The following is a 24,117-nucleotide window of genomic DNA, read 5'->3' on the forward strand; positions in this document are numbered from 1 at the left end:
GAAGCTAACTTGGATATCGTATTTACAAACATCACGTGCAACCTTCCCCTTACTTCTTTCCCCCAGACATGATGGAGTACGAGAAGGGAGGGAAAGAAAACGGGGAGAGAAAAAAAGAATTCAGAAATCAAGTTTTACCTGCTAAAAACCAAGATGGATGTGTGTGTGTGTGTTTGTGTCCAGTGACACTGGGTCCCAGCCCACTGAGGCACATCGACATGTTACTATTTAAATATATAAGATCAGCAACTCCATTACTGTGCTTTTAGTGAGGTATGTGCTTGTGTACCCTACCAACTCGGTCAAACAAGCGTAGTTTGTTCTCTGCTGGTGTAGATATACGATGGAAATCAAGCATTTTAGCACAACCCTTGCTACACATTTCCTCTCTCGGCTTATTTTGGCCCTTGACACCCCTCTGCACCACTCTGGGCTGCCAGCTTACAGGGAGGGGAAAAGGAAGAAGGTGGCAAATCTGGTATTTCTCTCAGCTTTTCAAGGGCACTTTGTTTTGCCTTAGAGGTATCCTCATGCTCTAGGCTCCCTGTGGAGCAGCAGATCTGGTGGTCCGGCACAGGGGCTGGCAGGCACACTGACACCCACCTGCCAGCCAGCGGCCCAGGGCCCCGGCGCCGCATCGGAGACTCGAGCTAATCCCTCTCTACAGCACAGCACGGCTCCTTGCTCGTGCAGTCTTGCCCTGAAACCTCTGACAGGGACCTGCACCGCACAGAAGAAACCTTTTATACATTGCAGCCTGCAAGACATGTCTATACAATGCAGGAAGGAGGCAGGCAGATAATACTCACACACACGAAGTCAAATGGCACTAGGATAAGCTCTGCTTCAGACTCCCCTTTATGCATGCCCAATAACAAAAGCAATTTTTCCTTCCTAATTAGCTGTATTAGAGCAAACACTAATACAAGGTTGACCTAAATACAAAATCGTATTTTTTCTCACTTTCCTCAGTGAAAGCTATATTTAGCCTACAAGTGTTTGGTTTCATTTCTTAAACATTTTTCTTTTTAAAATGCAGGTTAAATGTTAATCAATGAGGTAATCTTCATAAAAATTACTAGGTATCGATGTTCAGTTCAAACCAGATATTTCCTCATTATTTTGAAGGAACGCATTACCAACTCCTGCTGCAGTGAACTCCTTGATACAACATGCATTTATCCAGGCCCCATCTGTGTGTGTGCATGTATATATTTAAAAATAACCCCCTCAAATCTCTCCTTTGGTTTTTCAGCAGGGAACATATCAAACAGCAACAGTAAATCTCATACACACGTCAATATCATGCTAACATAGTTGAGTTTCACTGAACCCGACGCCAAATTAACTTTTACAGGGCAATTACAAAATCTTATAATCATGCAAATTAGTAGTAAGCAGGTGCATGTATATATTTAAAAATAACCCCCTCAAATCTCTCCTTTGGTTTTTCAGCAGGGAACATATCAAACAGCAACAGTAAATCTCATACACACGTCAATATCATGCTAACATAGTTGAGTTTCACTGAACCCGACGCCAAATTAACTTTTACAGGGCAATTACAAAATCTTATAATCATGCAAATTAGTAGTAAGCAGCTTACATCTTCCAATTAAATTGCCACCTGCTATTCCAAGATCCAAGTTAGCCATGGTAAACTTTTCTTCTTTTCATTTTAAAGAGAGACTCTTTATGCAGCGAGTCATCAATGTATGGATTAGCCTTCCCAGGGACGGGGGGTCCAACTCAGAGTGAGCACAGGCAGGTTATTTCAGCAAAAGAAAGACAACCACATATCATAGTATGAAGAGAAAGGGGCATTAACCCCAAAGTTATTATCAAATTTGAGTGTCCAGGTGTACTCCTGAGCTCAGGGTTACATCCTGGCTGCAGCATAAGTCCATACCCAGGCAAGACCCAGGCATCATCTGCCCTCTCCCTCCTTCTCCTTCTCTCTCCCTCCCTGTGTGAAACAGAAAAGCTGTTGCTACCTGAGCCAGGGTTGGCCTCTGACTCCTGGAGATCAGCAGTGTCCCCCAGCACAGTGACCCTCTCTCTGCTTAGTCCACAAACACCCAGGTGTCCTGTACAGTCTTCCTTACAGAATGAACACATGGCACATTTCACAGCTTTCTCCCAGCTCCCTGCAAGGTAGGCAGTAGGGTGAAGTGACCAGTGGATGTAACTCACTTTAAGGTAAGGCAGTAAGGTAAGGCCATTTAGTGGATTTACAGAAAAAAAAAATAGGGTTTTAAGAGTCAAACTCTTAAGTTTAGCACAGCAAAATTGTCATTTTTTATTACTCCTGAAGTACAGCTTTTGTAGAAAAGGAGAGATTTTTCTTCCTAAAAGCAGACAGAAGAAGAATGCACTGCTTGGGCTCCTAAAACAGCAAAGATGCCAAAGCATGCTGTGGCCTAGAGAATTAACTATGATGATGCAAATGAAGGTCTCAGAAGAAAAGTCAGGCATGAAACATAGTAGATAATGAGAACCAGTGTCAAGTCTGGAAAACGTTACAGAATTAAATTCTTCTTTCTTTACCATCTCCTTCTCTTCTCCTTACCTCCCTGCCCCTCGAAGGGCACCCACAAGATTTGACTTGCACAGCTGGGACAGGATCTGTGCATGTGTAAGGCGCTGCCTTCAGTTTCCAAGAGGTGAGTTATCAATGGTTTGTAGCCAACAGCTCTGTTCTTCAAAATCGGTTTAGCTGACATCCATCCTGATGAGATTCATACGGTTTTGACAGAAAGCTGTGCTTGTACAGAGGACTGCAGCTTCTTAAATTTTTGAGGCAACATTAGTAATTTGTAGCCAGCAGCCCAGGTTCTTCTGAGGGGCAGCCTTTCGGGCTGCTCACTACTCACAGGTAGTGAGCACTCCCTGGGCCAGATTCCAATCTCGGTTATGTTGCCCTCATGGCAGTGAGAGTTTGATGGCTTTTCTGGAGTGACTCCTTACTTATTCAGCCCAGTATAACAGTTCTTTCCTGACATGCAGATCATAAAGTTGCTTGTAACTAAAAGGAATTGGGGTTTGCTTTTGTTATTTTAAGTGAAAACTAAACTTCTGAAGAGAAAAAATAAACAGCTACTGAGCTGTAAAAATGAACTCTTATTACTTCTGCCACCAGCCTCACTACAGCTGTTCATAACCACATCCATACAGCATAAGTCCAGCACAAAACCCAAGTATAGCCCTGCAAAAGATAACAGAAACCATAGATGACTTCATTCAGAGCAGGAACTCCACTGTCTTCTCTCTTCTGAGACATGACAGATGCAGCAACATCAGAGGATATGTGGATTAGACTTTTTGTCTTTGGATGCATCAGTGTTTGAAAACTCTGTTTGAGTATTTTAAAGCATCTCATTCTTGAGGTTTTCCAATGGAGCTCCAGCATGACAGAGATTTTGATTCATGGCTGAAAACAGGAATTTTTTTGTTGTTATACAGCTAGTTTTGATTGAAGAACAGAATACCAAATGACTATAGAAATTCCTATCTTGCCTTACAGCCCAGCATTTCTATGGATAAGCCAATATATTTGCAATCAGTAGCAGCTGTAGTTTGTTTACAAGCAGTGTATTAACGCACCTTTTTCATACATGGAAACGAGGGAGAGAAAAAAAAAACCACGGTTCTTGTGCCAGATAGATATGAAAGATTACACAGCTGCAGTGTCTTGAGGTTACAAAACTGCCAGTTTAACAAGCAAGATAAGCAGCAATGTTGATGTATTTATAGGAGTTTAGACATTTATATTGCTTTTTAAAAGAAATGTAATGAATGAATCCATAAATATATGGGGATCATAGGTTTATTGCCACCTTAGCGTAATGGAAGGTTACAATATAAAAACATGCCAATAAGAAACTTCTGTGATAATCATAGAATCATAGAATCGTAGAATGGTTTAGGCTGGAAGGGACCTCCTCCTGCCACGGGCAGGGACACCTTCCACTAGACCAGGTTGCTCAAAGCCTCATCCAACCTGGCCTTGAACACTTCCAGGGATGGGGCATCCACAGATTCTCTGGGCAACCTGTTCCAGTGCCTCACCACTCTCATGGTGAAGAATTTCTTCCTTATATCTACTCTAAATTTACCCTCTTTCAGTTTAAAGCCATTAACCCATGTCCTATCACTATATGCCCTTGCAAAAAGTCCCTCTCCAGCTTTTTTGTAGGCCCCCTTCAGGTACTGGAAGGCTCCTATAAGATCTCCCCAGAGCCTTCTCTTCTCCAGGCTGAACAACCCCAACTCTCTCAGCCTGTCTTCATAGGAGACATGCTCCAGCACTCTCATCATCTTTATGGCCCTCCTCTGGACTCGCTCCAACAGGTCCATGTCCTTCTTCTGTTGAGGGCCCCAGAGCTGAATGCAGTACTCCAGGTGGGGTCTCACAAGAGCGGAGTAGAGGGGGAGAATTGCTTCCCTCAACCTGCTGGTCACACTTCTTTTGATGCAGCCCAGGATACAGTTGGCTTTCTGGGCTGCAAGCGTACATTGCCGGGTCATGTTGAGCTTCTCATCAACCAACACCCCCAAGTCCTTCTCCTCAGGGCTGCTCTCAATCCATTCTCCACCCAGCCTGTATTTGTGTTTGGGATTGCCCTGATCCACGTGCAGGACCTTGCACTTAGCCTTGTTGAACTTTATGAGGTTCGCACGGGACCACCTTTCAAGCCTGTCAAGGTCCCTGTGGATGGCATTGGTAATAAGCTCTTTGGGGCAGGGACTGCCTTTTTGGTGTGTATGTGTGGGCAGAGGCTAGCACAAGGCAGCAGTCATCTGGCCGGCACCTTGAGCTGCCATTGTAATCTAAACATTAGAAAATAACTAGAGATCTGAAAGCTACAACAGCCCGTGACAGGAAACAGGTCATTACCTTCAACAACAAAAATATGTTCAATTAACATTTGTTTAATAGTTGGGGCCTAATCTGAAGATTTTGTATGCATTTCAACAGATTTTGGAGCAGGGCCTTGGACATGGCAGATGGCAAATGTGCTGGATGAAGCAGCTCAAGTCTATAAGCTGCTCCACAGGAAAAGCAGGAAAGCACAAGGATCTACCGGTTCACTAGACTTTAAGGTAGTGAGATATTTTGTTATTTAATTTAAGAAAAGGTATGTCAAGCAATGAATTAAATTCGTGCTTCTCAATATGTACATCCAAAAAGCAATTTGGTCTGTCTGCTTTACCATTGATTGGCAAAACAAATAAGATGTAAAATTTACTACCAAAATATCCTTTTACTGTCCCCAGTCATATGTAAATGGCAAACAATTTCATTTTGTAGTGTTGTTATAGGTTACCAAGTGGGGCAACTTTGCCTTTTCCTACAGGCCAAAATGGCTTTGCACCATTTCTGTGATAAGGGGAGTGCTGAGATAACTCTGAGCTGTCATCACTGAATTCTCACCCCTCTCCATGTCACGCAGCGCTGTTCAAGGATAAAGCTGTTGACTTTCCCCCTTGACCAGCCTAGGCCTTTACAGCATAAGTGAATAAAATATTAGGGGTTAAAAGTAATTTCTCTGCCAAGAACACTTTTCTGACTGGGGACTTACTTTTGAAAATTCTGGCTCCAAGAGGGAAGTAGAAGAGGGTATGCTAAATACTTTACTACTTAATTTTGAAAATATCAGGATGATGCTCTCCAAAATAAATATTGGAGAGGTTCTTAAGCAATATATGTATTGGTCTGTAGCTGTAGGCTGGCACTCAGCCACGGTTAAGTGGTGTTTGGTTCTGGTTTCCCAGCCAACCTCTCATGAGTAAGTGTTAAAATGTGGGGTGAAAGAGTGATGAGGGAGAAGTGATGGGGGAGAAGTTGAGATTACCTCTCTGACACAAATTGCCCTGCTAAGGTCAAGGCAAATATTATTAGAAGGGAAAGTTGATCAGAATTCAATACTAAATGTAACCCAGTGACATGAAGTCAAACTTTCAAGCCTGCATTGAGATCAGTGATGCCCCTTCAAAAGCGCTCTTGCTCATACTCTTTATCTAAACCTACTGCTCCTCAGACATCACCTCCTCATGATGGAAGCTCCTATTTTTCACTTTTGAGGCCTCTGATTTCCTACGGAGCCGGGGAAAGCCACTTTCTCCACAGGTCCTGCCTGGTACAACTTGCACAACTATGTGAGGCTCTCGCTCAGCATTGCCGCCTCTCTGTCACTTCCATCTCTGAACACAAGACCAGGATCCTTGAGATACCACTGCTGTTACATCTGCATGGGACTTTTAGGTTGCTGTACATCAGTGCACATGTGTTTATTTTCAGAGTCAACAACAAATGTAACATTAAACACCCTTGACTGCTCCACTGAACAGCCTTGTCTGCTTCATGTTGCAATACAGACCTAATTCTTATTGTATCTGGTTTGTGATTGAACTAATGGTGCATGCAGAATCATAATTCAGCAAAGTGAATTAAATTATCAAAGAGTCTTTTGCACTCAATGCTTATCACTGCCTATACAAAAACCAAAACAGTGTACTTTTGGGAAGACAAATTTTTTCACACAGCTTAGAGGGAGGTGGATGGCCAGCTGTGGGCAAAGAGGGGGTAGAGGCAACAATTCACAGAAGAGTTGAGGGTCTGGAAATATGCAAATGACAAATCTAAACAAATCAGCAACCCTCCAAAGGAGAAGCATCAGTGGATTGTAGGAATATTTTCCCCTTGCAGATCCCATTTGTAAGGCACTGACTGTCATTCGCTACCCCTACAGTTTAATAAGGGACATGAATTATTTATTTGGGATTATTTTCCTTTTTTGGGAGGAGGGTCCTGAAGTAGTTCCTGGCTCTTTGTTGTGGTTTAACCCCAGCTGACAACTAAGCACCACCCAGCCGCTCGCTCACTCCCCCCCAGTGGGATGGGGGAGAGAATCGGAAGAATAAAAGTGAGAAAACTCGTGGGTTGAGATAAAGACAGTTTAATAGGTAAAGCAAAAGCTGTGCACGCAAGCAAAGCAAAACAAGGCATTCATTCACTACTTCCCATCGGCAGGCAGGTGTTCAGCCATCTCCAGGAAAGCAGGGCTCCATCACGCGTAACAGTCACTTGGGAAGACATCACTCCGAACGTCCCCCCTTCCTTCTTCTTCCCCCAGCTTTATATGCTGAGCATGACGTCATACGGTATGGAATATCCCTTTGGTCAGTTGGGGTCAGCTGTCCCAGCTGTGTCCCCTCCCAACCTCTTGTGCACCCCCAGCCTACTTGCTGATGGGGTGGGGTGAGAAGCAGAAAAGGCCTTGACTTTGTATAAGCACCGCTCAGCAGTAACGAAAACATCCCTGTATTGTCAACACTGTTTCCAGCACAAATCCAAAACGTAGCCCCATATGAACTCTACTATGGAAAAAAAACTCTATCCCAGTCAGAACTAGCACACTCATTCAGGCCAAGGTAAAATGTGTCACTTAATTCTTTTCCCAATAAGAACCTGACTAAGGATCTCTGCATGGCAATAGAAATTTTTCTTTCAGCTCTGAAGGAGGCAGATCTAGTGTCCCCAGTGCACTCCAAACCAGCTTGTACTGTCACCTGGTCCAAATACCATTGTGGCAATGTAGCTCCAGTTTACCTGACTTACCAGATGACACACCTTCACCTGACCAAGGAAAACTGTTGACTTTCAGGAACATGCAGAAAGGCATGTTTATGGAGCCTTGTCTTTCTCCCCTGAGGAAGCTATTTGAAGATTGCTGTGAAGTTTTTGTTTGTTTGACTGGCTTATTTTGTCTGATTTGGTAGGGAAGTTATTTTCCTTACAGGATGCGCTTTGACTAATCTTTAGGGCCAGAACACATCTCAGAGGATGCACAGCTGACCAATCCCAAATAAGACTGAGAGCAAGGCAAGCACTAATCTACTATGGGCTTTGTACAGCAAAGGAGAGTTTTGGCTTAGTAGACTTTATCTCTTACAGGAAGTCAGCACTGGAAAGTGTCTAGCCAATCCCTCTATTTTTATAGGCTCAAAAAGTCATTGAATTTTCTCAGCAAAAGAGTAGATCTGGATCTTGGTTAAGTATGGAAACATAAGGTGTAAGAAAGGAAGCTGCCACTCTTCCCTTCTACCTCTGCAGTACCAGAGAAGATCTCATTGTTCTTAAATAAATAACAACCGCAGCTCCCATCAATCACAGTTTCTTTGTTCTTGGAAGATCATCCTCTTTGCGAAATCTTAATTCACTTCAGATATTCTTTGTTTCTTTTCAACAGGTTTTGGGCTGGACCTGAAGCGCACCGACTGGTTGCAGTTTCACTGCAGGAAAGCTGCTCTTCGGGAATGTTGCTGAGACCATGGCCATGTTACTCCAACTTGGAAGGATCAGAAAGTTGGAGACACCCAAAGCAAGATCAGTTCTAACTGTGTCCTATCTGAAAGCTGTTTGTTACCCTTGTTCTTAAAGGTCTGTACAGCTGGACATTTCACTGCCTCAGCAGACTACCTATTTCTTCCCTGTCAGTACAATTTGAGAGTTTTTCCAAATGTCTAGTCCCATTTTGCCTTGTAGTTATTCAACCTATTACTTCATGTCCAAAGCACAAGACTATATTAATTTCTCCCAGCACTAGCATTTTACATGCCTAGGTGACTGTTACTGTGTTTCCCCCTCTATTATCTCTTATTCACACTAGATATCATCTGTTCCTTCAGTCAACCCAACCAGCTGGATTTTCTAGATCTCTGATCATTCTTGGTTCCTTTCCTCTGGACTCTCTCCCTTTGCTCACCATCCTTCTCAAAGTGTCCCAGATTGGCAAGTCTGCTGCTGAGTCCAAACAGGGCTGTGTGGAGCAGAAAGACAGCTTCACCTGTCTTTCCAGCTATGCTTGCTTGTATATCCCTGCAAAGAAGAACATGGGACAATAGATTGAGATTATTGACTTATGTTCACATGTTGATCCTGCTCTACCAAACAGCCTGGTCTATGTTATGTATTTGTGCAGATGATTAGCTCTGCCCAGGTGTACTACCCAGTACTTCCTCCAGACAAATAACACACTGGCCTCCAGCTTGTCAAGACTGGTTTGCATTCAAGGGCTGCCCTGAAGTAAATATTCTTGCAGTCCCTTCTGGGTTTCTATCATCTGTATAATCTCTATTCCATCATCTGTTAATGAAAATACCAAGCCAAGAACAGCCCCTGTGGAGTCCCATTTGATGCGTCCTTCCATTTTTAGCCTGCCCGTGGGATTCAGGTCTGATCAGTATTTTGTTGACCCAGTGCTGATGCCTGGGCAGGAGAAGAACAATTTTACATAAAATTCTGACACAACCTCTATTCTTTTCTGCTTCTATTGTGTCCTATAATACAACTAATAATAAGGCAATGAAATCATTGCCTCCAGCTGTTTCCCAACGGAATTTACCAAAAGGGTAGTGAAATGATCTCATTTAAATCCCTTTCCACACAAAGCATTGAGCCGTACCAGCCAACACCAACACTGGTTCCAGTGTGGTCATAGTGCAATTTCCTTGACAGTCCTGGACAGTTTCAGGGAGATTACAGATGGATGGGGCCTGTTTGGTTCCAGCTGGACTGGAGTGCAGATGGATCCCAAATGTCAGAAAATGGATACTCACAGTTGAAATACTTGTGGATACTCAAATTCCCTTGGAAAGTGACAGTTCTGGAAATAACATTTTCAGTACCAGTAAATTAGTCCCAGAATGGCATTTCCTGGCATGTCCACAGTCTGGATGTGGTTAGCTTGAAAAAGATGCAGAAAAAATATTGAAGCGAAGATACTATTGTGCTCAGAGGTGCCCCATGGGAAAATATCTAGGCTTGTTCTCTCACATTTTAAAGCTCTTCCCTTTTATTTAAATAGTGTTAAGATTGATACAGGTAATGAAACTCAGGGAGGCTGCTGGTTTGTATGAAAAATAGGACAGTTATTTGGATGTGTTAAAGCAACTCAGATGGACAGCTAACATAATCTACTGTGAATATTTTATTTCCTCACTGTGGAAGGATAAGTCTATCTGGACAAAGCTGTTCGGCCTCCAACTCCACTGGTGGCACACGGCAGGAGCACTGCAAAGACCTAATTGTCCGGCTAAAGCCCTGTGACAGCTGACAGGGCTCAACACTTTGCAGGATCGGACAACAGCTGGTAGGAAAAGTATTTGAAAGTGAAGTGTTAAGATTTTAAGACGATAATCAAGAATGTTCTCCTAAAAAGCAAACAAGGCTCAAATGCTCTGAAAGACCTGAAGCCGGTGTTACTGCCAGGACAGCCAACAACAGCAGGCCGAGAAACCTGGTTTCCCTGGGACGCTCCTGAGCGCCTACAAAATGCCTAGCAGATTCCAGCACTGACAAAAGCAGCCACAAGCACAGCAGGTTCAAGCACGCCAGGATTTTCTCCATGCAGGCAGAGAAGAAAGAAAACTCTGCTAAAATTCCTGCTGATTTCAAAGGAAGATCCTCAGAGATTTCTGCCAGTTAGCTCATTCTGTACTGTCCCTTTCTATAATGGAGCCAGGAACAGAGATATACATCAAATATAGACCAGCTGCTTAGAAGTACATGCAGATACCAACACTTTAACCCCTTTCATAGGTAATGTTTTATGTCAGTTCCCAGTAGGGACTGTAGCCTGGACTATAATTTTGAATGAAAGACCTCAAATTCAAGATTAGTTTTGAATGTGTGTGGGAGAGAAAACAAGAGAAATCTCCTTTATGTGCTGTCCAATTTGTTTATATTTGGACTGAGTGGCCTGCAGAGCAGATGGCTAAATAATTTCCAAGCTTCCCATAGGAGGCTGAATCCTCTATGTTTGCAGGTATGCACATATAGATACAGTATATCTTGCTCTACCCTTGTACTTACTGTGAGATGCTTCTGTAGGCCTATGGGCTGCACACAGGGCATCTTTGTGTCCTGACTACCTGGTTACAGGAGACTTCCCCGGGTCTTCTGCATAATAAACAGACCAGTGAAATTGTTTACCACACAGAAAATCAAAATATTTCAGTCTAAAAATCGATATATGTTACCTGATATGATATATGAACTGTGGTAATCCAAGATGTGATACGTGCTTTGCTTTAAGTTCATACAAATGTCAGTGGATGTTTAACAGATTTAACTTTTTTTTCTTCTTTAAACTGCATGAAGGGAATGCTTTCCTTCCTTCTCATTTTGAATATGAGCACTGAGTGACATTTCCTCTAATTTGGAAAGAAATATGGCAGTACCATTACTCAATCTGTGCATAAGAAAATGGATGCCTTGCTCCTGTTGCAGGGGTAAAGCAGGGCTGTTAGACCATCCCGGTAATAAACAGAATATAGCTCTACTGAAGCAATTTGCTTACATCTTTCTGGTTTTTTTTCCCATGACTGCTGCTACGACATTGAAAAGGAATGAAACTGGTAAAAATCACTGTTTTCTGTACTCATCTCTCATTTTGTGATTAGGCTGGGTAAAACCTGACATTTTTTTATAGCGCCAGAACCATCTTGTTTATAAATGGGGCCCATCGCATGTGGGATGATTATGCTCTTAGATTTCAGAATTTGTGAAATCCTGCACTGCATCCTACAGTCTTTTTACAGCAGCAGTTTGCCAACCAGTACCCCATCCCAGTACCCACCAAAGGCTAGACCTGTTTTACAAGAGGCATTTTAATATTTTACATTCAAACTGCATAACTGAGAATGCATGTTGACTCACCATTTTTTATTATTAATCTATGCATTTTTTTTGCTGCTAGAGGGATTATTTGCAGATGTTAACATATTTGTTTTTCCTGAAATCTTCAAAGAGCTGGCTTTGGGTTTAGTATTCATTTTTTTGAACCTGAAGTTCCATGGCTAATTCCATGAACATGATTGCCACAACATGTACTCCAGTTTTAGCTGCCTGTTTTCTTTTAACATTGTCATTAATAGAGCATCTCCATCTTATAGAAGTGACGTGTCCTCCTTAGACCTTTCGTAACCTGAACTGTATCCCATCAGAGAGCACTTCTCCACCCTTTTATGCCTCTAGAAACATTCCGTCCATGTTATAAATATCAATAGAGCCAGAAGGAAGCAACATCAAAATCTCCAAGACAACACACAAAGATACAACAAATCAAAGGCAAAATAGTGATGGTTCGACTAGACTTTTAAATAGGATATTAAAATTAGGTTTGTAGTTAAATGCAATTGTCTCTCTGAATTTGGCAGGGAAATCATTAACCAAATGATGTTAAATTTGCACAGATTGTTGAATAAATATGTAAGACTTGCTTTACATGGCAGCAAACCAGCCAAGAAACATACATAAAAAGAACTGCTAGCAGTCCACATGAACAAATAACTTACATGAGGATAAGAGTATGTTTTAAAGATCAGTAACTGAATAGTTATTATTATCATTAGCTAGTCCTCCACACAGAGTAGCCCTCTTATAGTCTGTACAAGTGAGGGTGTAAGGGGGGTATGGGCACATGTTCCTGTCTAATAATCTAAGGTTTCTTGTTTTTTTAAAGAAAGGGTGCTGTTAGCTGTATTGATATTCATCAAAGTTTATAACTCTATGTTCAAGACATGTAAAAGCTACATAATTTTAAATATTCATTAATCTTGTTATTTTGGTATAGATGCTTTCTCTGTCTGATTCCTAGGATACATCCAGGGAAATCCAGGTATCTGGATGCACAGATATGAACAACGCAGATATTTTTCTGAAAAATGGAATCATTCAAACAGAACTTTTACAGCTCAATTTATGATTTGGCTTTAGCTACTGCTAGCAATAAATATTCAAAATATTTTTATAAACTGAGCTGTGATTTCTTCCTCTTAATGAAAAACTTATTTTCTAAAATCCATCAACTTCTGGATATTCATCATCTGGAGTTATAATTTAATAAAAAGTAAGTGTGTGTGAGAAAGCCAGAATAAACAACGTCAAGGTATAACCTTTTTTCCAAAGGTGGAATGTATTTTTAATTAAGACTTAAAAATAGGATTATTTGTTATCATGTATTATATCAGTACTCATTTGATTAACATTGTACTAAAAGCAGGGAAAAAGGCAGTCCTTCATCATAGCATGTGCAGCCTACAACTGAAATGAGATCCTGGTTCTCATCTCAGCATATACAGTGGTTACATTTGGGGAAGTCCCAGTCCAGGTCATCATTTCTCAGTCAGAACAAGAAAATTGTAATCAATCAGACCCTCTAGAATTTACAAATCAGCTACATCTCTGCTAATATATCAAACAGGTCAGGAGAGCCAGGGGCACATGGCAGCTTGTGTAGACATAGCAGAACTCCATCCTCCTTGAAACTATTGTTTGACCCTTGCTGCACACTGGGAACCATCTCTGTCCCATGCTGTTCCCTAAATCCCCACCTGCAAGAGTGGTGGCTGGCATGGCAGAAGCAGCCTAGTAATTAAACAATATCAACAACTGTGGATGAGCACTTGAGCCTTATTCGCTGGTATAGACATGGCTAAAATAGGCAGAAGTGGGAGATGGTGATGACAGATAAGCATTAATTTAAGTTGAGACCTGAAATGAGAGACCTTGGTGGTAGACGGGTGAACATACATGTATACAGTGTTCCATGGGGAAACAGTTTTCATTTGGGAGCTGGAAAATCAAAAAGAGAAGTGTGAGCTAAAGCTAACATTGGCTGAGTGGAGGGGAGGGAGGAGAGTCCAAGTAGCTGAAGGCCAGGCTGGAACTTGGAGGTGGGTGGGATATGCAGCACAGAAACACATTTAAAATAACAAAGTAATTCTCAGAAGTGATTTCCCCCAAGCATTTCGAGCAATGAAATAACCACACTGGTCAATGCCTATGATGTGATCTCATTCCCAGAAGTACAGTTCCAGTTTCAAATACCGTCATAAAGTGGTTATGTCATAGAGATGCTTCCAATTTTACAATTGAAATAGACTCAAAGAACAGCCTCTCTACCAGCATAAGCTAATGAAGCATATTGGAGAAAAGACCCTCCCCACTTATTAATGAAACTAACATAATGCCCCTAGAGGAATTAAAGGAGTTTGGGGTTATATTTAAAGTTGTGCTATATTGAAAGGCATCGATATTTCCAGTCCAAGGACTACAGCACATCCACTTACAATATCTAGGTTCACAAGGCAACTCAATAAAGCAGTTCAACTCCAGTGAGTTCAGTGGAGTTGTGCCAACCATGGATTTGGCCTCCTGATTGTAAAATACAGTCTGTTACGGTGTGAATGATATGAAGTTTCAGATCCAAGTAAATATCAGACAACAGCAGCTATATTCCATTTATTTCAGATTTCACCTGGGGACTTTGCAAGAAGAGAAGTCCTGTTTCCATCTGAACAATACTGGGATGATTGTAATATCTTAAAATTAAAAAGAAAGAAAAGAGGCAAATAAAATGCTAAATGGCAAAAGAGAGAAAAGACAAACCATGCTAGGGAAATGGCACACAATGGGCCAAATTTATTGAACAATACACAATAACATGAGAATCTGATACTTATTTTCGATGTTGAATATGCAGGATACATTTAATATGCTCAAGATGCATTATTCAATCTGCAGCAGCTGTCTTTGTACAGAACTCTGCAGAAGAATCAAAAGGAGCAGCACACAGCAAAACAACCACACTAGGCACCTTGCTATGTCCCCTGCTAGCTGTCACAACACTCCTTCCTTCTATTCAAATGCAGCGCATAGCTGAGATTTTTCCAAATAACAGTGTTAAGCGTTTCACAGGAAAGAAAAGACAAGCAAAGGCGAGTAAACCCTTTGTGTGAAATGATCTGTACCCACCAACATTTCCACAAGAAGAAACAACTATTTGTTGTTAAGCTATCAACTCAAAACAATGAAACATCAAGGATTCAAACCTAAGTGAATTGTTAGGTATTTTCCCCAAGAAGCTGGATCCATTTCAGAACTAGATCTGCACTGACACCCTACTTCTGGAAAGCATCATTATTCATTTATGTTTTGCCTTCTTGGAACAGGAACGGATGTATCCCTGAGTTTCTGTGACTTAGAAGAATAAACTATTGTCACACAGACCATAAAATGTAGAAAAAAGGGAAAAGATGCTGTTGCTTCTAGTCATTTAGTCACTAAATCTGCTCTTGGTTGTGACCACTTTGTATCTGAGGAGGAACAGCATCCTTTCCAGTCTTTTATTTCTCTTAGGGCCCTCACACTGCCCTATCTATATGACATCTTTGCCATTTGTTCCATTTCTGCCTTTATCTGATTAGTTTGACTCTGGCTTCTCTAGTCCCATTAGACACATATACTCCTGCCTGTCCCATTTTAAACTCAGAAAACATGAACCAGTGGTCAGAGCATGTGTCAGATTTTCCAGGTGGCTTTTTTCTGCTCCTGTCACCATGCTGTTGTGTCTTCCTCTGCTATATTTTATGCTCATCACTGCTAAGGATGTTGTTAAACTGAAACACAATGCTTGTTTACAGGGAGACATACAGGAAAATTAGATACAGATTAACCAAAGCAATGCTTGTTTACAGGGAAACATGCAGGAAAATTAGATAAAGATTGGCCAAAACCACAAAGATCCACTTCTGGAGGTAGCAGTGCTCCCAATAGCTCCCAGCTGATGGTCAGAAATAACCATCCTGCCCAGGGAAAGTGTGATGTGAAGACTGTCTAACCCAACTGAATGCAGCTCAGATGGGTTGTCTCACCTTCAGGAACATGTCATTCTTCCCAGAGCATCTGATTCAGGGAGCACAAAACCAAGAATTTCCAAGCCTGACCCTAAACTGGAGGGTGTAGGTGCCCACAGGCTGAGGGGACACATGCAGAGAGGAGCAGGAGCCTCCCCAAACACCTGGGTGCACAGTTGGGCTCCTGAAAGGCAGCAGGTATTAAAGATGGATTGTAATTGGGGTTTATAGCTGAATCAGGCTACCACTGGACCATAGTTGGTGGGACAAGCTTATTACCTTCTCCCTCGGCAATGTGAGCTTACTGTGAGGACTTCTGTTCTTCATGGGAACCATAAGTTAATGCATACCATTTTTTTTTTAAGAGGGGAGTACAACAGAAGCCTCCTTGCTTCTTTTGCTCTGGGTCAGAAGGAACCTTGAAGAAGGCAGAGGCCCTGCCCTCTGAGGAAACAACAGAGCATGGTGGGGTGCATGAAAAGGGACATTTCTGGAGCACAGGATGAGCATGAGGGACCCAGCAAGGGAGGGCAGAGCCTGAAGTACTGAGAGACCGTTGAGAAGTGCAGGGAACACAGATTCAACAGAGATTACAGAAAGAAAGATTTTTGGTGTAGTAACCAAAACAGACTGTACATTTTGTCACAACCCAGAACATCGCTGAGCTGCTGAGGTTCAGAGCAGCCCTGTCAGAATGCCCCTGTCTTGCCAGGACACAATGCAGGAGGAAGTTCATTTACAAACTTTCAGTTTACTACATTTCATTCTAGACTTCCTCCCTGGTAAGTTTGTTCCTTCAGCTTTTACTCAAATAAAACCTAGTTTTCAGGTTTAAAAAGTGCTTTTGGTCTTTTGGGCTGCTTACTGCAAGGTTGTGCAGGATGTAAAGCTCTGGTGAACCTGCGATGCCTTCACCCCTGAATGACTTTGGACTGAATTTAGAAGTGCGCTCAACCTTTTGTCTGGCAGATGAGGAGCAGCGAAGAGCTGAGGGAGTGATCATCTTCAGTTGTCAGAGCTGCCTGCGCTGAACGTTTCTCTGTGGCCTAAATTGCTTTCAACTCCTGTGTGGACTTTCTCATTCAGAGATAAAGTCTGAAAGATCAGAGCACCACCTGGGCACCAGTGACATGCTAAGATAGCACAATTAGAGCTTGCTGGCTTCCGGGTATGCTGTAGCAAGCATCACATCTGCTCCTGCACACAGTCCAGTTGGAGTTAGCAGATATGCCCGTGTGGCCAGGATAGCCCCAAAGCAAGGCGTTGCTCAAACTGCTGGCTTGCCCCTGGTCACCAGGCATCGCATTCAAAATCCACGTGGGCCAAGTAAGTTAGGATGAACAATGTCACATCTGTTCTAATGTTGAATTAGTAGACCCATGCAGTAATTGTGTGTTTAGAGTGTTAGCTAATCCTCTGGTTTTTTTGGTTGTTGGGTTTTTTTGCTTTTGGTTAGTTTTGACTAATTGCTTTGTACTTTTAGTTATTGTGGGCAAAAGCAAAACAAGCTGAAGTTTGAATTCTTTTTATATATCTATATACATATTTTATTTTGCTTTCAGCTTTTTCTGAACAAACATGGATAAAATCACGTTTCTGCAGCATTTTCACTTATGAATTTCATCTGGTACATTTTTATACAGCAAAGCAAAGCCACAGAAAATGCAACATTTCATCCTTCTACAAATTGGGAGGAAAAAATTACCAGGCTAACTTAGATTTGCTGAAGCTTTAGCTTTTACAACACATAAATGACTGACACAGTAAAAGGAAACTGCACAAAGTTTCACTGAGTTTTGACAGAAAGACAGATTTATCCCTGGCATAACTCAAGCAAAGTTAAGGGAAGAGTCTGGCTTGGAGACTCCGAGTGGATTTCTACAATTTATGGTTTACAAATCCAACCTAATCCTTGTCCTTCCTATCTGTTATGGGCTACTCGCAGGCAATAAGTATCTGTCACATTGCCAAAGAACAGTTGTTTATCTAGTTTTAAGTGAGTTTGGGAGTCCATTTGTTTGTTTTTACAGGAGGTATGATGGATGCAATTACAGGGGCAATAATATGCATTGTTACAGCGTAACAGCTCTGTGGATCAGACAACAGCAAAACCATCCATATTGCATGTGTGCAACCACCGCGACTCTTACCTTCAAGTGAATGACATCTCTCCAAAAATGTGCAGAAATTTATCTTTACAAAAATTTAAGGTCAAACGAGATTAAATCATACCACAGATTGCCTGTGGTATTAACATGGCAGGAAGGGAGACTCAATTTCTACTTAACTATGGGATGATTTATGTCTGGGGAACTCCTTCAACTCCCCCTTCTCCATTCACGCACGAACATTTGGTATTATTATCAGTACTGGGTCACTGGGTGGAGGATGCTGCTCTCCTCCATCAGGAGGAGACTCAATATTTAGGCAATCAGAGCTGGTCCTTCTGAATCAAGCAACAAACTGATTTTTTGATCTTATTTATGCAGAAATCTTCTGTATCTTCTGTACACACAGAAGATAAATTTCTCCCCTGCATCTCCCTCTTCTGTAAGATGTGTTCTGCTGGGCACTCTTTCACTAGAAGTGTGCAAATCCTGATTTGTCTTGTCTTCACTGACATATTCTCTCTCCCAGCACTTTTAGGGCCTGCAACCTTTCCTTCTGTCTAGACTCTATCGTTTGATTTATTCCCCAATTTGATTTCATCTCTGATTTAATAGCTCTCTCACTTGCACCTGCCCTTTTATTTTGTTATTTTTTTCTCACCTCTTTACTATTTGACCTTTCCTAGACCTTATTTAAAAGACGTATATCGCCCTTTCTATTGCTATATTGTTCTTTCTGGCCTTTTTCCCCAGCCCCTCTTCGACCTCGCAGTTCACTCAAAGAAGGGGGGGTAAAGAAAGTGAGGGTAAGACAAAGCTGACACTGATATCCATGAGACTTGATTATGGCCCACCACAGTCTTGAAAAATAACTGAAAGTTGTTTGGGCATCAGTCCTGCAAAATCCAGGAAACTGTGAGGCACCACATATCATACCCCAGGAGCATTGTGGTGTGCATATTTATAATCACCTCCTTTTAATATTATCTGATCAACTTTTAAGGTTCTTCTGAGTTACATTATACTATATAATACCGTGTATTAGATTGAGTGAAGACTGAAAACATAAGACTTAATGTAGAAAGTAAGGATGGATGTCAGGATTTGGCCCACTGTTGAAAAGAGAGGGATTTTTACAATCTAAAAATAACCTTCACCCTGAAGAGGTTCCACCACATTTAGGAAATTCCTGTTCTCAGTGTTAGCCCCACTAACACAGCAGAGCGGCATGAATGGAGCAGCCTGCCATAGACAAGAACAGCATTGTATACAGACAGAACTGGAAAAAAGTTCTGTTACCATGATAGATTTCTGTAGTAACAGCCAAAGATGATAAATTTCACAAGTTGGTCAGGGTTAAATTGGTAAATCATGCAATCAGTTATGGGTTAAATATTAACAGAAGATACTCTCTGAAAAAAAGGACAAAGTTGATTACATTCTTTCAAATGACTCCCAGATGTTAAAACGTGCTTTCCAATGAAAATAATTATATAATCTACAAAACTGAACACCATGTTAAAGGAATGGTAGTGAAAATTACTGAGTTAACAATCTAGGCCCATGGCCATTTTGTTTCTCTAAAGACAAACAAGAAAACTTCACATGTCCTGAGAGCTGTTGAGGTGAAAAATTGTGAATTTAACAGATTTCATACTTAATGCATTAACTATAATCTTTTCACTATAGGCTAAAATGCAGTCATTGTTGCACTTTTTGTGACACTGTGATTTATAAGAAGTGTTTCCTTTTTCTATGGCTTGCAATGTATGCCTTGGAACTGAGGAGCAGGCTCTCAAAGCCATTTGACTCTGTAACTGCAAATGTCAGTGACAACGAGGCACATTTACTACATACACCTTACCTGCATATTTCTGTAGAGCAGCTTGTCCCTGTTTAATACACCCTTCTCGTTCATTATTTTTTATTTTTCTTTGAAGAATTGACAGCCCGAGGTGCCCAAAAACATTCAGGTTACGAGTTCATCCTTCATATTCTAGATACTGCTTATAAACTATTAGACTAAAAAAAACATTTGGGCTCTTTTTATTTAACTTCTATAATTTAGAATTCTTGGGATGTTACTTCTGGTTTCAGTACTTGCTTCTGTGCTCTTCCTGTTGTTTTCTAAATCAGAGATGAAATTCTCATCCAATCCCAAGCTAAGCTTCTCAGAAAAATATCAAATTAATGGAGCTTCTGGGAACTGGTAGCATCGTAACCCCTTCAAAATGGAATTAAAATAGACACATTGCCATTCAATGGCTTCCATATTAAAGCTGTGAGAATTACTTCTGAACTGCTGGTTAACTAATTAATAGACTCATAGGTAAATGTTTGTCCAACAGTTAATTCCTTGATTACTTTTCTTTTTTGCTTGGAACAGTTATATGAATCTCTGAGTGACTTCTCAATAACGAAATTTGCTGGCAAATGTACTTCTTAATTAGATGTCTGAGATAGACATACTGATCACATCTCAGATAGGGACCCCACTCTGTGGCTGAGCATACGCAAAGTTGTGATGGGTGCTCAAAACTGTTATGGGAAGAATGAGGGAATTAGACTTCTGAAAACATTTATTAATTATTTGTAGTAATTAATGGTCCCGTCAATAGTGCAGACCAGATTTCAACCACAAGACAACCATAAGTCAAAGAACACCACACACATTTTTTCATCTCTAAAAAAATTTCCTCCTCTGCTTTTTGTCTTTGTAGATCATCCTTGATGACATTGTTGTTGCAACAGTTTTTAATGCCAAGAATAAGTCAAGAAAAGATAGAGAAGTATAAACTGTTTTTTAAAAGATAAGGCTGCTCTTCTCAGAAATGTGTTTTGCTAAGGAAGCATGCATTTTTCAAATACTTCATACTGACCATAGGCTACATCATCTAACTTCAAATATCAAAAAGCTGGCTATCCAGGTCAGTGCTAGTGACCTCATGCCATCTTTATAGCCACTGGAGAAAAATAGGAACCATCAGACAGTGATTCATCGGACTTGGCTTTGGTGTCTAGGATGCCTGGGGATCCAGGAATGATGTCTCCCTCTTGAGGTGGCTCTTCTTCCCCTTACCTATGAAAGGCACTTATGATAATTAGATCATGTCATTTTTTATGCCCACATTAGGGAAAATGACCCAAGATCCCAGATAGAGCTACAGAGAAGCGCTCCATGCCTGCCTAGAGCTTTGGAGGCCACAGGGGTGCCCCCAAGGCCAGGGAGTCTCTGACACTGCTGGAAGGTTACTGGAGAACTGGTCTCCAAGCAGGGCCTGAGAGCCCCATGGAGCGATTCTTGCTAGCTAAAAATCCCACCAACTTCATCTTGCAGCGAGGAACGCGTTGTGTTCAAACTGATGCATTCAAATGAACAGATAAATTGTGGTGGTGCTCTTGAAGTGGTATCATCTTCACCAATCTTAAAAATCCCGTTAGTTACCTGACAGAACAGCTTATATTTTTCTTTAAGTGCTGACAAATATATTTTCTGAGATAAAAATGATATTATTTTCCCTTGAGTGCACTAATGTTTTATTTATATATATTTATTTTTTTTAAATCTCTCTGATATTTAAGGAGTTTATGAGTTTTGCTTTGGGTTTGTTTTTTTCTTAGTAAAGGTTTCTTTTAATCAAATGTGAGTATTAACTATTTATTAGCTATGGTCAAAAATAAACTTTCAGATCTGGAGGGCAAACACATTGTAAAGCTCTCTCAGTTTAATCCTGGATTATGCAAACACTCGAATACAGGGAAGCTCATTTAAGCGAGAGGAGCAGCAGGCCTTGGAGGGCTTGGGGCAGCGCTCCCTCAGCTCCATTCCCAGGCACCTGCAAATCTGGATCTGTGTTTAGGCGATGGGTGCTCAACCTTTTGCAGACCAAGAGCCAAGAAAATAAAACACACAAAGAGTGCCTGTCAGCAGCACTGGTACCATCGCTGGCAGAAGTGCTGGGGTTTTGTGCCAGAACGAGGGAGCTCTGCCCCAAGTGTTTCCAGTGTTGCCCATCTTTGTCTTCCATTGGATGCATTCACTCCCCCAACTCAGACCCCTCCTCCCCTTTCCCCTTGCACCCCACTGCCTCCTGCCTTACCCCATGCCGTGTTTTTTCCAGCCAGAATGGCAGGTTTTGACACGCTATTCTTACCAAGTAGCCACAAAGATGTCTGGGGACCCAAATTACTGCACTTCCAGAAATAAGTGGTAAATGCCTGTGTTGAAAAACTTGCTGTGCTTCAGAAGGAGGCTTCATTAACTAGTAACGAACGGTGTGGAGGAACATCAGGTCAGCGCTCACGCGAGGGCTGCAGCAGCCTGAGAGTTGCACAGTGGTGCCCCAGTTCATGTCCATGTTTTTCTTGCCTTCGTTTTTGCAGGTCCATCACCTGGTTGCTGCAAATTCAAACACTGAGACACATTATAGCAGGACTCACATTCCGCAGTTTAAATGCCAGAAAGTAACTGGTGGTTTTGGCTCCTGTTATTTTGGGCTCAGCTTGAGGTATCTTAAAGAGACCTGATTTTCAGAAAGTGCTAATGACGCATTTATAGGGTGTCACAAATCTAACATTCAAATGCAAGAGCAAACAAAATCTTTTGGTTTTGAAAGTTTTGGCTTAAGTGTTTGAGGCTGGATGTCTTCAGTTTTTACATCTATGAAAACATCTGAAAAAGATATGACTATTCATGACTGCAGTGGCCTTCTGTGGACTCATATGCTTCCCCAGCTTATTTTTAAAACACGTTAGACTTTTTCTTGCCGTAACTTTTAAAGGAGCTTAGAGGAACCGGTGATAAAATGTTCAATCTTTGTTTACTTTTAAATGGACATAACTATTGAAGAGTATATTGTTCATAGTTGCCAACAGCAATACAGGAAAGAAAAGCAGAGTGTCATTCTCCATAAATGCATGCTGAAGTGAAAAATAAACTTTCAGTGATCCAGAGCATAAAAACGCAAGACAAGAGACTGCCATTGAAAAAAGTGGTCTATTAAATTAAGATGCTACTAGGTGTCATTTTGACTCTGTGGGTAGCATGTCTGTCTCACAGCCAACTACTTGTGGGTTCAAGTCCCATACTGGGACTTTGGCTCCCGTCCAGTGTACTGCAGTAATAAGCAGCGTGTGGCACTTTCAGAGGTGTCATCCTTCAGAGGAAATGTTAAACCCACTGTCCTTCTGCCAGCTCTCCAGTTGGAAATTAAAGATCCCCCAAGTATCCTTTGAATACAGTGAGTAATAACCTTGGGGCCCAGGCCAAGATTCCCTTTCTCAATAAAAGAATTTGTAATGGATGGGGTATATTTCACAAAATAGCAGAAGTCATACAAGCCAATGGAAAAGCCTCATTAAAAATGTCATGGTTCCTTTATGTATTTTTTAACATAGCAAGTCACCTATTTGATTAAGTTTCAATAGCATTTTTAAGCAGCTGCCATAAATTGCCCATACAGGGACATTCAAAAGTACAAAGAACAACTTCCACTACACGTCTTTGGGAAAAAGCTAACACCCATAGACACCTTTGAAAAACTCAGCCCAGGTTCAGGAAAGGTCCATGAAAAATGTTTAACAAGACTGCATTTCAGAACAAACCTTCAGTGCAGAGCACCACAGCAACATTCATGGCCTGTTAAGTATGAAGATGCTGAGGAGTCTGTCAGGAGTTTCATGTGGTGCTCTACTCTCTAAGTACCAAGACCTGATACACTCACGTTTCCAAATGTATTCTTGTACTGGGGAGTGTTAACCAGGCCAGCTGGTATTTGCATGCCATTAAATCTGTTTTTGAGACATTTTCCACATAGCAGGAATCACAGCAAAGTTATTTAATGGCAATGGGCAAATATCCTGCCAGTGGCATGTGTATATGATAGTGGAAGGGGTTTTTAGCATCCCTCATGTGGGTCGAGTGAAGCAGGACACAATGTGTTCTGAGTTAAATCCTCTATCCCCCACTGACCCTGGAAAGGTAACCTGAAATACTGTAGTTTACTGTGCCAGGAGACTGTAAACTATTTGGGAAGAGCTGGAACAACATCTCATAACGTGCCCACCTCTCCTGTCTCCCAGCTGATTGCTTCTCCACAGCTCCACAGTGAGCAGGGGCTTCCTTTGCCCTTGCAGTGTGCCACTGTCCTGGTTTCAGCAGAGATAGAGTTAATTTCCTTCCTAGTAGCTGGTACAGTGCTGTGTTTTGGATTTAGGATGAGAACAATGTTGATAACACAGCGATGTTTTAGTTGTTGCTAGGTAGTGCTTACACCAGTCAAGGACTTTTCAGCTTCCCATGCTCTAC

The sequence above is a fragment of the Aptenodytes forsteri genome, unplaced genomic scaffold (assembly GCF_000699145.1).
Source record: "Aptenodytes forsteri isolate BGI_AS27 unplaced genomic scaffold, ASM69914v1 Scaffold257, whole genome shotgun sequence".
In the NCBI taxonomy this organism is placed as follows: domain Eukaryota; kingdom Metazoa; phylum Chordata; class Aves; order Sphenisciformes; family Spheniscidae; genus Aptenodytes; species Aptenodytes forsteri.